Source organism: Erinaceus europaeus, chromosome 2 (assembly GCF_950295315.1).
Source record: "Erinaceus europaeus chromosome 2, mEriEur2.1, whole genome shotgun sequence".
Taxonomy (NCBI): domain Eukaryota; kingdom Metazoa; phylum Chordata; class Mammalia; order Eulipotyphla; family Erinaceidae; genus Erinaceus; species Erinaceus europaeus.
In genome coordinates this window covers 59,068,608-59,081,528 of record NC_080163.1, presented here as the reverse complement: position 1 = coordinate 59,081,528, position 12,921 = coordinate 59,068,608, and positions in this window count along the sequence as shown.

The window sequence follows — 12,921 nt, the reverse complement described above, 5'->3', positions numbered from 1 at the left end:
ATGTATATTGGTCCAACCTCTGTGGAGAACTCTCAGAAGGCTAGAAATTGACCTACCTTATGATCCTGACATTACTCTCCTGGGGATATATCCTAAGGAACACAACATACCCATTCAAAAAGATCTGTGTACACATATATTCTTAGCAGCACAATTTGTAATAGCCAAAACCTGTAAGAAACCCAGGTGTCCAACAACAAATGAGTGGCTGAGCAAGTTGTGGTATACACACAATGGGATACTACTCAGCTAGAAAAAATGATGACTTCACCATTTCAGCTGATCTTGGATGGACCTTGAGAAATTCATGTTAGGGGGCAGAGCCAAGATGATGACTTGGAGGCAGCTGTTTGCATGAGTTCCAACAAGCAGAGGCTTGTGACCTAGTATTTGCTGGATAGGGTAGGATACTGGGCCAAAAACAGGAGGGTGAATAAGGGGTCTTATGTGTGACACCAAGGAGGAGTCCTATAGCTCACACTTGGGTAATAAAATGGAGGAAAAAGAAAGGAAATCATTTGATTACTTCTGAAGCTCACCCCTCCCACCAACCCCAAAACCAGACCCAAGAGGCTGGACTCCCACTCCCACTCCCACTCCCAGCTGGGAGGGCATTGGCACTGGGTAGCTGATACTTGCATGTGTAATTCTACTGATAGAAAATAGGAAGGCTGGGACCAGCTATTTTATTTACCAAGATTCCTGGCTCATCAAGACCAAATAAATAGTATTGTAAATGATGAAGGAGATATCACAACTGACACCACAGAAATCCAGAAAATCATGTTAAACTTCTGTAAAGAACTATACACCACCAAGCTAGAGAATCTGGAAGAAATGGAAGAATTCCTAGAAACATATGCCCTGCCAAAACTGAACCAAGAAGAACTACAAAACCTAAATGGACCAATCACAAACAAATCAAAACAGTTATTAAGAATCTCCCCGTAATTTCAGGTAATTTGTGCTATAAAGATCTTCAATTTTTCTGAAAAGGCTTCCAAATGCCTTGTGGGAGATAAGTATTTTGCCTTTCAATAGGCACAGGATTGAGCAAGAGGCAAATGAGAGTTCAGTGTACTCTTAATGCCCAGCTGTCTTCGCAATGATACATTACACAGTCTCTCTCAGAACCAAAGTTGCTTCTTCTGTTAAGAGGACAAAGCCAGCAGAAGGTAGGTAGCAAAATGGTTATGCAAACAGACTCTCATGCCTGAGGCTCCAAAGTCCCCAGGTTCAATCCCCCACACCACCATAATCCACAGCTGAACAGTGTTTTGGTAAAAAAAAAAAAAAAAAAAAGGACAAAGCCAGGGTCTACAAGCAGTAGCAGATCTGTTTCTCTCCTCTTCTCTCCAAAGGAGACCAACTGGAACCACAACAAGACAGGACTAGAAAGACTTTAGGAACCCAACAAATCACTGATGATTGCAAAAACATGTGGCTGGTGGACAGAAAGGAGACTAAGGAGAGATTAAGTGACTGGTAACAGTCTAGCGGTTTATCAGTGACACCACCTCCAGTCTCTTAAACCAACAAGTGGACAACTGAATGGAGGAGAGAACTCCCCAGAGACTCACCAAATGCAACCCGGAGTCTCCATTGCTACTGCCCTCAGAATCTGGAGCAGTGATAGGGAGGGACACCAGGGGACAGAGATCTAACCAGGAAACTCAGAAGAAGACCTATACCTTGGTGGCATAGTTGTGGGGCTGTGAAAGTCTCTTTGCATAACCACTGGATTATCTCTGCCCCACCCTGCTTTATCTCTTCATCAGGAGTCAGTGATTAAGCTAAGAAGCCTATGTATAGGTTAAAAACCCTCAGGGTCCCATAGCCTACAGGAAAGAAAAAGAACAAAAGAGGCTTTTAAGCCACTGAGCTCCAAATCAGGGATTAAAATACTATTGAAACAACTGTTACCTTCCACCACTGTGAACTCTTTAATTACCTTACTTAGACATGAGTCAATCCAGGCAATAGTGGTCAGTAATTTGAAAAGTATTGAGAGAGGGACCTCATAACATAATATATAAAATGGTTAAACCAGCAAGAAGAAATATTGGAGAAATGAACCAGGAAAAGAGTCCAGGCAAAAGCCCCTCAAAGGTTGGAGCACAAAATAATGAGGTCAACATCCAAACACTACTTAAGGAAATAATCACAGGAGTGAATAAAGAGTTTGAAAGAATTGTCACCAGAAATGCAGATACAACAAATGAGACTCAGGAAGAAAACACTAATTATCTCAAGGTTATTAGAGTACTGAAAGTTGAAAGAGCTGAGCTAAGAACACAACTGGCTGAATAAACTAAAACAGTATCAGAACAGGGTAACAAAATAGATGAAGTCCAGAAAACAGTATAGGGGAGAGAGTAGAATCAATGAGGTTAAAGACAGAATTAGCAATATCAAGGATGAATTAGAGACAACTAATAAAGAAGTAAGAGATCTCAAAAAGACATTAAGAGATACTGAAAACAACAACAGAGTCCTATGGGATGACTTCAAAAGAAATAATATATGCATTATTGGCTTACCAGAAGAAGAAAGAGAGGAAGAGGAAGAAAGCATTCTTTAGGCCACAATAGCTGAAAATTTCTCTAGTCTAGACAACATCAAAGACAACAAGATTTAAGAAGCCCAGAGGGTCCCAAATAGAATTAACCCAACTTAAAGACACCAAGACACATCATATTTATAATGGAAAGGAATAAGGATAAAGAAATGATCCTGAAGGCTGCAAGAAAAAAACCTAAGAGTCACCTACAAAGGAAAACCCATCAGATTAGCAGCAGACTTCTCCACACAAACACTACAGGCCAGAAGAGAATGGCAAGATATCTATCGAGTATTCAATGAGAAAGCCTTTCAACCAAGAATAATGTATCCTGCTAGACAGTCATTCAGACTAGATGAAGGCATAAAACCTTCTCAGACAAGCAAGAGTTGCAGGAATCAACAGTCACTAAGCCTGCCCTGAAAGAAGTTCTGAAAGGTCTATAAAGAGTTAGACCACCATAAATAGGTCATATATCAGAACACTCTCAAACTCTACAAAAATGGTGTTAAAATATCTTCAATCTTTGATATAAATAAATGTCAATGGCCTAAATTCACCTATTAAAAGACAGAGTAGGAAGATGGATCAGAAAATACAACCTAACAATATACAGGAAACCCAGCTAACTCAACAAGAAAAAGACAGACTTAAAGTGGAAAAATGGAAAACTATCATACATATGAGCCAATGGCCCACAAAAAAGGGCAGAAACAGCTATTCTCATATCTGACATGATAGACATAAAATAGATAAGATTTAAAAAGATAGGAATGGACACTACTTAATGCTCAGAGGATCAGTCAATCAAGAGGACTTAACAATTATTAACATCTATGCACTCAATGAAAAGCCATCTAAATACATCAAACATCTACTGAAAGAGCTACAGCAATATATTAACAGCAACACAGTCATAGTAGGGGAATTGAAAACCTCACTCTCTCAAGTTGACAGATCACCCAACAGTAAACCAATAAAGACATGAGGGAGCTAAATGAGGAGATAAATAAACTAGAGCTATTAGACATTTTCAGAGTCATTCATCCAAAGAAACGTTTGACTCAAGTCCACATGGGTCATTCTCAAGGATACACCATATGATAGGCCACAAAGACAGCATCGGCAAATTCAATAGCATTGAAATCATGCCAAGTATTTTCTCAGACCACAGTGGAATTAAACTAACACTTAACAATCAACAAAAGATTAGTAATAGTCCCAAAATGTGGAAGCGCAACAGTACACTACTTAACAACTACGGGGTCAAAGAGGAAATAAAGGAAGAAATGAAAATGTTTTGATATTTCAATGAAAATGAAGACACAATCTATCAAAATATTTGTGACACAGCTAAGGCAGTACTGAAGGGGAGTTCATAGCCATACAAGCAAACATTAGGAAACAAGATAAAGCACAAAAAAACAGCCTGATTGCACAGCTCAAATACCTAGAAGAAGAAGAACAAAGGAACCCTAAAGCAACTAGAAGGACAGAAATAACTAAAGTAAGGGCAGAAATCAATAACATTGAAAATAAGAAAATGATACAAATGATCAATGAAAGTAAAGGATGGTTCTTCAAAAGAGTGAACAAATCGACAAAACTTTAGCCAGACTCACAAAACAAAAAAGGGAGAAGACCCAAATATAAATTGGATACCAAATGAAAGAGGAAATATCACAACAGACACTTCAGAAATTCAACATATCATATGAGGCTTCTATGAATAACTATATGCCACCAAGCTAGAGAACCTGGAAGAAATGGATGATGTCCTATATACCTCCCAACTTCCAAAACTAAGTAAAGAGGAAGTAAATAACATAAAAAGGCCCATCACAGCTAATGAATTGAAATAGTTATCAAAAATATTCCCAAAAATAAAAATCCTGGACAAGATGCTTTTACAAATGAATTCTATAAACCCTTCCAAGAAGAACTAATACCTCTACTTTTAAAAGTCTTCCAGAAGATTGAAGACACTGGAATACTCCCTTCCAGCTTCTATGAAGCCAACATCACTCTGATACCAAAAGCAGACAGGGACACAACCAAAAAAGAAAACTACATACTAATATCTCTGATGAAGATAGATATGAAAATATTGAACAAAATTCTAGCCAACTCATTAGAGAAGTTTATTAAAAAGAGTATTCATCATGAACAAGTGGGGTTTATCCCAGGCTTGCAAGGTTGGTTTAATATATGAAAATCAATCAACGTGATCCACCACATCAATAAAAGCAAGGCCAAAACCACATGGTCATATGATTAGATACAGAGAAAGCGTTTGACAAAATATAACATCCCTTTATGATCAAAACACTACAAAAATGGGAATAGATGGAAAATTCCTGAAGATAGTGGAGTCTATATATAGCAAACCTACAGCCAACATCATACTCAATGGTGAACAACTGGAAGCATTTCCCCTCAGATCAGGTACTAGACAGGGCTGCCCACTATCATCATTATTATTCAACGTAGTGTTGGAAGTTCTTGCCATAGGAATCAGGCAAGAGCAAGTAATTAAAGGGATATAGATTGGAAGAGAAGAAGTGAAACCCTCCCTATTTGCAGATGAAATGATAGTATACAAAGGAAAACCTAAGGAATCCAGCAAAAAGCTTTTGGATATCATCAGGCAATACAGTAAGGTACCAGGCTACAAAATTAACATTCAAAAGTCAGTGGCAGTACTCTATGCAAACACTAAGAAGAAATTGAAATCCAGAAATCAATTCCTTTTACTATAGCAATAAAAACAGTTAACTACTAAGGAATAAACTTAACCAAAGAAATGAAAGACTTATATACTGAAAATTATGAGTCACTACTCAAAAATTGAAAAAGACAAAAAGAAGTGGAAAGATATTCCATGTTCATGGGTTGGAAGAATTAACATCATCAAAATGAATATACTACCCAGAGCCATCTACAAATTTAATGCTATCCCCATCAAGATCCCAACCACATTTTTAGGAGAATAGAACAAATGCTACAAATGTTTATCTGGAACCAGAAAAGACCTAGAATTGCCAAAACAATCTTGAGAAAAAAGAACAGAACTGGAGGCATCACACTCCCAGATCTCAAATTGTATTATAGGGCCATTGTCATCAAAACTACTTGGTACTAGAACATGAATAGACACACTGACCAGTGGAATAGACTTGAGAGCCCAGAATTAAGCCCCCACACCTATGGACATCTAATCTTTGACAAAGGGGCCCAGACTATTAAATGGGGAAAGCAGAGTCTCTTCAACAAATGGTGTTGGAAACAGTGGGTTGAAACATGCAAAAGAATGAAACTGAACCACTGTATTTCACCAAATACAAAAGTAAATTCCAAGTGGATCAAGGACTTGGATGTTAGACCACAAACTATCAGATACTTAGAGGAAAATATTGTCAAAACTCTTTCCTGCATAAATTTTAAAGACATTTTCAATGAAACGAATCCAATTACAAAAAAGACTAAGACAAGCATAAACCTATGGGACTACATCAAATTGAAAAGCTTCTGCACTGCAAAGGAAAAACCACTATCCAAACAAAGAGATCCCTCAAGAATGGAAGAAGATCTTTACATGCCATACATCAGACAAGAGGCTAATAACCAGAATATATAAAGAACTTGCAAATCTCAACAACAAGAAAACAAATAATCCCATCCAAAAATGAGGGGAGGACATGGACAGAATATTAGTCACAGAAGAGATCCAAAAGGCCAAGAAGCACATGAAAAAATGCTCCTAGTCTCTGATTGTCAGAAAGCAAATAAAGACAACAATGAGATACCACTTCACTCCTGTGAGAATGTCATACATCAGAAAAGGTAACAGCAGTAAATGCTGGAGAGAGTGTGGGGTCAAACGAACCCTCCTCCACTGCTGGTGGGAACGTAAATTGGTCGAACCTCTTTGGAGAACAGTCTGGAGAACTCTCAGAAGACTAGAAATGGACCTACCCTATTACCCTGCAATTCGTCTCCTGGGATATATCCTAAGGAAACCAACACATCCATCCTAAAAGGTCTGTGTATACATATGTTCTTGGCATCACAATTTGTAATAGCCAAAACTTGGAAGCAACCCAGGTGTCCAACAATAGAATAGATCAGAGGCTGAGCAAGTTGTAGTATATATACTATTCAGCTGTAAAAAATGGTGACTTCACCGTTTTCAGCCTATCTTGGATGGACCTTGAAAAATTCATGTTAATTGAAATAAGTCAGAAACAGAAGGATGAATATGGGATGACTTTACTCTCAGGCAGAAGTTGAAAAACAAGATCATAAGAGAAAACACAAGTAGAGCCTGAACTGGAAATGGCATATTGCACCAAAGTAAAAGACTCTGGGGTGGTTGGGTGGGGAGAATACAGATCCAGGAAGGATGACAGATGATCTAGTGGGGGTTGTATTACTATATGGAAATTGGGAAATGTTATGCATATAAAAACTACTGTATTTACTGTTTAATGTAAAACATTAATTTCTCAATAATGACATTGAAAAAATATAAAAGAATCTCCCCAACAACAAAAGTCCTGGACCAGATGGCTTCACTAATTAATTCTAATCAGGAAACAGTAAATACCCATACTTCTAAATTTTTTCCATAGGAGTGGAGAAACAGGAACACTCCCTTCCACCTTCTATGAAGCCAACATCACCATGATACCAAAAGCTGACAGGGACACAACAAAAAAGGAAAACTACAGATCAGTATCTCTGACTAACATTGATGCCAAAATATTAAACAAGATCCAGGCCAACTGGATACAGCAGTATATCAAAAAGATTGTTCATCATGACCAAGTGGGATTTATCCCAGGAATGTAAGGCTGGTTCAACATAAGTAAGTTAGTCCAATGTCATTCACCACATCAATAAAAGCAAAACCAAAAACCGTATGATTATCTCAATAGATGCACAGAAAGCCTTTGACAAAATTCAACACCCATTTATGCTCAAAACACTACAAAAAATGGGAATAGATAGGAAAGTCCTCAAGACACTGGAGTCCATATATAGCAAACCTACAGTCAACATCACACTCAATGGACAGAAGCTGAAAGCATTCCCCCTCAGATCAAGGACTAGACAGGGATGTCCACTATCACCATTACTCTTCAACATAGTATTGGAAGTTCTTGCCATAGCAATCAGGCAAGAGAAAAAAATCAAAGGAATACAGATTGGAAGGGAAGAAGTCAAGCTCTCACTATTTGCAGATGATATGATAGTATACATAGAAAAACCTAAAGAATCCAGCAGAAAACTACTGGAAGATATTAGGTAATACAGCAAGGTGTCAGGCTACAAAATCAATGTATAAAAATCAGTGACATTTCTTTATGCAAACACTAAATCTGAAGAAAAATCCAGAAATCACTCCCATTCACTGTTGCAGCAAAATCAATAATATACCTAGGAATAAAACTGACCAAAGAAGTGACAGACTTTTATACTGCAAACTATGAGTCACTATTCAAGGGAATAGAAACTGATACCAAGAAATGGAAAGACATCCCATGCTCATGGATTGGAAGAATAAATATCATCAAAATGAATATTCTCCCCAGAGCCATATACAAATTTAAAGCAATACTCCTCAAAGTTCCACCAAGCTTCTTTAAGAGAATAGACAAAAACTACAATAATTTATCTGGAACCTGAAAACACCTAGAATTGCCAAAACCATCTTGAGGAAAGGAAAGAGAAATGGAGGCATCACACTCCCAGATCTCAAACTATATTGCAAGGCCATCATCTTCAAAACAGCATGGTACTGGAACAAAAATAGGCACACAGACCAGTGGAACAGAATTGAAAGCCCAGAAATAAACCCCCACACCTATGGACATTTAATCCTTGACAAGAGGGCCCAAAGTATTAGATGGAGGAAGGAGGCTCTCTTCAATAAATGGTGCTGGGAAAACTGGGTTGAAACATGCAAAATAATGAAATTAAACCACGTTATCTCACCAGAAACAAAAATCAACTCCAAATGGATCAAAGACACGGATGTTAGACCAGAAACTATCAAATACTTATAGGAAAATACTGGTGGAACACTTTCCCACCTCTACCTCAAGGACATCTTTGATGAAACAAACCCAATTGCAAGGAAGACTAAAGTAGAAAAAAACAAATGGGACTATATCAAATTGAAAAGCTTCTGCATAGCTAAAGAAACTATCACACAAACAAAGAGACCCCTCATAATTTGGAAGATCTTCACATGCCATACATCAGACAAGAGACTAATAACAAAAATATACAAAGAGTTCAGCAAAGTTAGCAAAAAAAAAAAAAAAGGAAAGGACACCATCCAAAAATGGGCATAGGATATTAACAAAACATTCACTATAGGGGAGATCCAAAAGGCTACCAAACATATGAAAAACTGCTCTAGGTCGCTGATTGTCAGAGAAATGCAAATTAAGACAACACTGATATACCACCTCACTCCTGTGAGAATGACATACATCAAAAAGGACAGCAGCAACAAATGCTAGAGAGGCTGTGGGGATAAAGGAACCCTTCTGCACTGCTGGTGGGAATGTAAATTGGTCCAGCCTCTGTGGAGAGCAGTCTGGAGAACTCTCAAAAGGCTAGACATGGACCTTCCATATGATCCAGTAATTCCTCTCCTGGGGATATATACCCCAAGGACTCCATAACACCCAACCAAAAGATATGTGTACACCTATGTCCATAGCAGCACAATTCGTAATATCTAAAACCTGGAAGCAACCCAGGTGCCTAACAACAGATGAGTGGCTGAGAAAACTGTGTATATATACACAATGGAATACTATGCAGCTATTAAGAACAATGAACCCAATTTCCCTGACCTATCTTGGATGGAGCTAGAAGAAATTATGTTAAGTGAGCTAAGTCAGAAAGATAAAGACAAGTATGAGGTGGTCCCTCTCATAAACAGAAGTTGAGAAAGAATAACAAAAAGGGAAACTCAAAGCAGGATCTGACTAAATTTGTAGTAGGGCACCAAAGTAAAAACCCTGGGTTGAATGTGAGGGTGGATGTTCACCTTCATGGTGGGGTGGGGCTAGATGAGATGGGACACCGTCTTTTGGTGGTGGGAATGGTGTTTATATACACTCCTATTAATCTGTAGTCATATAAATCACTATTTAAGTAGTATGAGAGGGGAAAAACTGATTGAATGTCTCAAACTTTTTAAAGCACAGACTGAATCTTTTTAATACATAGGCTGAGTCTTTGATATGTCAGCTCTCTTAAAAGCTTAGTCCAGGGAGAACAGAAGCAACCAGTGGCATAGCTATATACAAATAATGTAAAAGGACATAAAATATGGTGATGGTGTGTATGATACAGCAAATCCTAGCAAAGGGATTTTTCAAAGTTAACCCAATTACAATGTGATTATAGCAATAACTATCTATTGTCTTCTTAAACTCTAAGACAGCAGGAACCTCTATAGAGCCTCTATAGAGCCTCTATAGAGCCTATATTTCCCCCAGTCCTGGAACCTCTAGGGTGGGGCTCACTTTCCTGCATGCTTCTCTCTCAAGTCAGTCCAAATGATATTGCATCTGCCGATCCCAACCTAATCAATGCAACAACTACCACCTCAGCATGCTTCACTTCAGACTGTGTCAAGAGATGTCAGCCATGGAATGCCAACCCTTAACCCTCATTACTCGGGTGAGACCTTTCCTTTCATGGTATTCTCTAATTCCATTCCAGGAAGTTTACTTCCTAACAAAGTCCCAAAACCTAGATATAGACAAGGTCCCATGAGATAGAGCATATATTCACATGTATCCATAAATTAGGGCAAAATATATACCTGAAAGCAAAAGTGCACAATAGTCTGTAGTGAGTCAGTATGAAGTTCATAATGAAATAGTGCTCACTTAGACCTAGATACCCTCCTCACCTACTTCCTATTACAGTTCTCTCACTCACTCCAAAGCTAACCTTATCAAAGCAAGGACTGCAAAAGCTGAATAAGGGCAAGAGACTGGCATAACAATGACTCTTTAGTCACTATCAGGCCATTAAATCAGCTGGGGCCCTAGTCGGGTAGTCCTGAGATTCCCAAACAGACTTCATGGGCCTAGACCTCGAATAAATCCCTCTCTCCATTGTTACCTATCATTTCTATCAGACACAATAAAATAGACCCCTTTGTGGGTCCCTATAGGACCTTGCCCTCAACTTGGATCAACAATGATAGAGAATGTTCCATCCTCTGAAGTGAGGATGGACAACATACTCTATGATACACCTGAGGAAGATGGGTTGATACTGGGGCAGCATGGAATTTTCCTACTCATGACCACAGAATGTGAGCTCACATCTAGAGGGACGCAGAGGTTACACAGGCTCCTAAGCTAATTATGGGCCCCAAATTGATGGGGTTTACAGTCAACAATATTTACACCCCTTTCCCATATTAGGGAGCTACTCTCTTCCCTGATGCAGCTTTCTGGTCCTTTTCCTAGCCATGACATCCTCTCCCCAGACAATAACTTGGATCCACTGGCATATTAGATTTCAGGGACAAAAAGAAAAAGGAAAAAAAAACTAGTATAGCCACAGGCCCTTTGGAATATAACTAAAATATGCCTACTGTCTATCTATAAAATGGAGGACACCCCAACTCTTCATCTTCACTATTTCAGCCTTTAGGTCCATGATTGGTCAACAACTTGTTTGGTTTTGTATGTTAACTCTCTTTTCAACCACCCGGTTCCAGATGATAGCATGATGCTGACCAGACTTCCCTGAACAAACAACCCCACCAATATGTCCTGGAGCTCCGATTCCCCAGAACAAACAACCCCACCAATATGTCCTGGAGCTCAGATTCCCCAGAACCCTGCCCCACTAGGGAAGGGGAGAGACAGGCTGGGTGTATGCATCAACCTGTCAACGCCCATGTTCAGCAGGGAAATAGTTACAGAAGTCAGACCTTCAACCTTCTGCATCCCACAATGAAATTGAGCCCATACTCCCAAAGGATAAAAGAATAGAAAAGCTATCAGCAGAGGGGATGTGATACAGATTTCTGGTGGTGGGAATTGTGTGAAGTTGTATCCCTCTTATCCTATGGTTTAGTCAATGTTTCCTTTTTATAAATAAAAAAATTTAAAAAAAGAAAAATTCATGTTAAGTGAAATAAGTCAGAAACAGAAGGACGAATATGGGATGATCTCTCTCTCCCTCTCTCCCTCTCTCTCTCTCAGGTAGAAGTTGAAAAACAAGATCAGAAAAGAAAATACAAGTAGAACTTGAACTGGAATTGGCATATTGCACCAAAGTAAAAGACTCTGGGATGGGTGGGTGGGGAGAATACAGATACAAGAAGGATGACAGAGGACCTAGTGGGGGTTTTATTGTTTTATGGAAAACTGGCAAATGTTATGCATGTACAAACTATTGTATTTACTGTTGAATGTAAAACATTAATTCCCAATAAAGAAATTTTTTTTAAAAGTTGAAAAGAAAAAAATTCTGGCTGCTATCCAATGAATAAATAAAGTATAAAAAATTTTTAAATAATATATATCCCATAGCTTTTTTAGCCATTCATTTGTTGATGAACATTTAGGCTGCTTCCACTTTCGCTGTTTTATTTTTTCCTGCTTTATCTGGCTTTTCCCTGGGTATGATCACTCAGTCCACGTTCTTTGGGCACTTACCAAGTATAAAGATTTTATAAATTATTTTAAATATTATAATTTAAAAAATAATGTTGATAACCCACTAAAAGCAACCTTAATCATTTTGGAGGATTAAGAAGAAACATAAATCATGTGTCAAAATACTGATACATATAATAGCTAGATCCTACACAGGGTCCTAGGTGACTTCTAGAAACTGGTAACAGTTTATTTAAGGAGTGAAGCATTGTATATCTCCACTGTAGCTGCTAGTAATCAGTGTGTTTGACTGAATTTGATACCATCACATCTGTACTATCAGCCAGACTGCCTCTCCCAAAATATGAACTTTTCCCCCAAATGACTCAAGCCACTGTTTGATCTGATTATATATTATGATATAAAGTTGTGTAACATTTTGCTTAACTTCTAAGCACCAAAATTATTCAGACTACTGAAATATAATTCATTGAGGCAAATTATCAGCTTGTACATAGTAAACAGAAACACCTGGTGTAATCTGACCAAATCTGAGTTCAAACTTTGTCTTGCTCCTGGACCATAATGTTGCTCAGCAGAGGGATGAGGGTCAATTTTTCTTCCCGGTGAATTCAGACCTCCCTCCCCCCATACCCCACACACATCTGAGCTAATTACTTATCAGGGCAGGACTAAGCCAGTCATACTTAGGAG